The sequence below is a fragment of the Mytilus edulis genome, unplaced genomic scaffold (genome assembly GCF_963676685.1).
Source record: "Mytilus edulis unplaced genomic scaffold, xbMytEdul2.2 SCAFFOLD_304, whole genome shotgun sequence".
Lineage (NCBI taxonomy): Eukaryota > Metazoa > Mollusca > Bivalvia > Mytilida > Mytilidae > Mytilus > Mytilus edulis.
The window spans coordinates 31,959-36,277 of record NW_027269254.1 but is presented as its reverse complement, the minus strand read 5'-3'; the positions used below and the strand labels follow the sequence as shown (position 1 = coordinate 36,277).

The window sequence follows — 4,319 nt, the reverse complement described above, 5'->3', positions numbered from 1 at the left end:
CTGAGTTATCATTGATATATTCATAATTATAAATTGACCGTTAACAAAACTTTGAATTTTTTGAAATACTAACTAACTAAGGCTTTTCAGGAATAGATTATCTAAGCAGAATTTGGCAAAACTTTAAGCAATTTTTGGTCCTCAATGCTCTTTAACTTCGCACTTTATTTGGCCTTTTTAACATTTTTTTTATTCGAGTGTCACTGATGAGTTTTTTTTAGACGAAGCGCGCGTCTGGCGTATATATAAAATTTTAATCCTGGTATTATTTTGATAGAAATCTGTAACCGGTGATTACTTCAATTGAAATATTTATTTACCTTGTCGTTTCTTTGCCAGTTTTTGCACATTTATAGTTTCCCGTCCAATTTGATGTTTTAACACACTGGTAATCTGAAAGAAGAAAATGTTTACGTATTTTATGATATTGGCGTAGTTTCTGAAGTGTTGTAGATAGAGAAAGTGGAGTATTGTTACATGTTAAACCTGTTTAACCTAACAACAACTCGTAACTGTACCAATATAATCTATATGGAGTAAATGTGTTCGTTTAGCATGTTTAGTGTGAATTCCTTGTTTCAATTGCTTTTTTTTTTGGAGTCAGGTGGTGGTGGATGATGTACATGATGTAGTCAGTTTCACTGTCAATTTTTTATTTATTTTGTTGATATATTTAATTCAATAGTGATAAATCCTATCAATCAAACTTCTTTAAATAAAATAATGGCATTTTTGGTTTTGATACTTTCTTTATCAGCAAGAATATTAAGCGAGCTTGCTGGGGCGTGATACTATTCGAGTTGATGAAGTATGAACAAAATAAAATGCGATTATCCTGTTTATCGGTAATTTGTCATAACTGTATTTGTTGTTGTTGCGAATATGCGTGAAATTGAAATAAAGTAATTTAATTTACAAATACAAACCGATTGGATACAACTGTAGTGTTCCAGTTGTATAAATAAAGTTTCCAGTAATTCATTTATAAATTGACACGAATTGACCGAATTGACGAGTCCGTGGACGTTGCTGCACTGATACATGACGTCCAGTGCCTAATATTTTTGAGTATCAAGTCCTTCTATGAGGTTAAAAACAATATCAGGCAGTAAGATCAAAGGGAAAATGTACAAATTGCAGCTTAATACTTTTACCGGCTAAAATTAAGGACTCTGTTATTACTGATATTATCAAATGAGAACGGTGAAAAAAAAATACAGAAGAAACTGATAAACAAAAAACCTTCATGAATTACCTGGTGTTAATACGTAAATCATACCCACAAGACCTGAAATAACAGGAACAGTCTTCATATGCTGGATAGCAAAAACAGTCATTATCTGGTTTTCGCACGAAACGCGTATCCTTTTGTGTGATCACATCGACATGCTCTGTCAGAGATTGAACTTCCGTTATTGAAATTGTTTTGGCCTTCGTCACCACAGTTCGACTTTGTCAAAGCGCAATCACTACTGTAATTAGTCCAAAATTTAAATGGTTGAAAGAAATCGCCGCCACACAGTTTTCCAGTCAAAGCACCACTTACTACTAACTTGTAGCCTGTAATGACAAAAGCCATTACACATAACATTATACATTTTAGATAAAGAACCATTACACATTTTTGTTCAACGAAGATGTCTAAAAGTTAAAATCACAAAAGTACGGAACACCAAGAAAATTTCAACGTTTTCCCTTCAGATACACGATTAGGAGTACACCTAGAGTATGGTGAATTTTGGTCCAGTGCATTACTTATATGTATATCTAGTAAATACTAAAGGAGCATGTCCATGTTGTTATCTTCATTTGCCGAGCATTGCTTGTTGAATACTCAATCAGCCTTCTTAATAATAAGAGAAAAAGATGTCAAAACATTTATTATGAAAATAGTTTTTAAAGAAAACAAATATAAGTTAGAACAGTATCAGTAGGTCCCAACATATATTTAAATAACTCTCACCTGGTCGGAAAAATTCGGATCCATTTCTACAAAATTCAGTTAGAGATTTTCTATTTTCGTCAAACAGACAGTAATAATCAGGTAAAGATCGGTTGCAAAACCCCCGTTTCTTTAAGCTGCCACTGTGAACTATCGGGACATCGTATATCAAATGTTTGCAGCAACGATGCTGGATTCAACAGCTGTAAAAATCATTTTGAAGCCACTTTGAATATGAAAATAAATAAATTAAAAAAGAACTTATAACAAAGTACATTGAAATACGTCTTTCTTGAATCATGTCTTTCACCGGAGAAGATCGTCAATTTTACACGCCTTTAGGACGTCATTTACCAGATATAATTTGCGCCTGTACCCCTGCTCTAATAATAGTTTCAAGCACTTTTATAATCGTCATTCTTTAGGGTAGCATAGAAATAATTTATGTTCCGTAAGTACGTAATTTTTATTCTCGTACAAAATGAGGAAGGTAATCAAAATTTGGATTTTAATTTCCTGTGCATTTTTGTGAAGTACAAAACCAAACTTTTTCACCCGTTTGCTCAAACATGTGTTGGAAGTGACGATGTCGACAATTTGGGCACGTGGTGATGGAAGTCACATGACAGATTCAACTAGAAACCGTATCTCAGAACTGCATATAATTCAACCAAAACCATTGACTCACAAAAAGTGCAATTCAACATGCTCGCTGGAGCAAGAAATAATTATCGATACTTCATGTTCATAAAAGAATACAAATGATAATTTCAACTTTTTTTTTTCTTTATTATTTTCTTCCAAATAGATGTATCGTAATAAAATGATCATTTGGTGTCATATTTCTGTAATAAGATTAAAGTGATACGCTCATTAACATTGTTTATATTATACTTACATGCAAAACAAAAAGCCACACAGACATTCTACAGTATTATTTAAATCCTACAAAATATCTAGTTATTTATATTTTTTAATGAAACGTCCATAACAGATAATTATATTCAAAAATCGATATTACATATTTATATTCGACAATGTAGCAATAGAAATTAAAACCAGTTTAAACTTTCAGGTGTTATACGATTTCAAAAATTACCATTTCAAATAAACGCATGATTAAGAAGTCAAGCATAAAACTAATAAAGACGTTTTCATTGCGAACCCTATCTTAGTTTTCCATAGATTCACCTGCAAGTTACCTGTCCATTTAAACTTTTGTAAGTCCTCTTGTCCCAGCTAACAAATACAACAGGTATTGTTCTCTGTGTAGTTTATTCACTGGGACCTTTAAATTTCTTCTAGGAGAAATATATCACTCATTGATTAATTTACCCTGACCAAAAATTATCTTCTTTTTTATTGAAATACTTCTAATAACTCACATAAACTGTATGCAATATTGTATTTATTCAATATTATCATTAATATATTTTCAATCTGTTCAATATAAAATCTGGTTTAATACTAAAAAGTTTATTTCAGACACATTTTTTAGTATTTTCCAATGAATTTACATGTTTTTGTTGTTGTTCATTTATAGACTTATGTTTATGAAGACAATAATTTAAAAATAATAATATTCAATTTTTTATTTATCAAACACACAAAAATATTGAATATTTGATCAGAAATCAACTTTTAATTTTTTGAATCAGTATTACAAATGTAATATTGAACACATTAAAAACGAGTTACTCCACGTATCGAATAAATACAACACCACATGCAGTTTTTGTGAGTCCTTACTTAGTATTGGTATAAGTATTTTTTCTTCATTGACAGTTCAATTTTTTACTCAGGTAGATTAATCAATGAGTGATATATTTCTCCTAGAAGAAATTAAAAGGTCTGAGTGAATAAACTACACAGAGAACAATACCTGTTGTATTTGTTAGATGGGACAATAGAACTGCCAAAAGTTTAAATGGACAGGTAACTTGCAGGTGAATCTATGGAAAACTACGATAGGGTTCGCAATAAATGATCAATTGTAAACAATAGAAGACCTTCTCTTACAATGAATTTGACTTTTTATCTGTTTTAGTGTTATATCTCCGTTTCATTTATTCAAAGGGGCACAAGCTATGAGATATCTAAATAAAATCGAGTGTATGATTTTTTCTTCAATTATCCATGAATTTTAAATAATGAAATAATAATTTGCTTTAACGCTTTAAGCAGTCAATATGGTCCAATTTTGTCAAATTATGCTAATTAGCATTGATGATGAATTATTCACTCGCAAGTGAATGATTAGAACTTATTGAATTCGTATTTGTTTGATTTTTTAATTGAACCCCTTTGTAAGAGATGGAAAACGCATGCATTGTGCTGGTTCGGTTATTTAAAGGGAAAGAATGTCAACAATAAAAGT

At 30.9% G+C, this 4,319-nt stretch overlaps 1 long non-coding RNA gene across 1 annotated transcript; it reads right to left on the bottom strand.

The window, feature by feature from the left end:
- Nucleotides 1–315: 315 nt before the first annotated feature.
- Nucleotides 316–2,908, bottom strand: LOC139509747 (uncharacterized). The gene is made up of 4 exons (XR_011661827.1): nt 2,841–2,908; nt 1,964–2,145; nt 1,256–1,560; nt 316–393 (listed from the first exon to the last, which is right to left on the bottom strand). It is a non-coding gene; the product is annotated as an uncharacterized lncRNA (long non-coding RNA).
- Nucleotides 2,909–4,319: the final 1,411 nt, after the last annotated feature.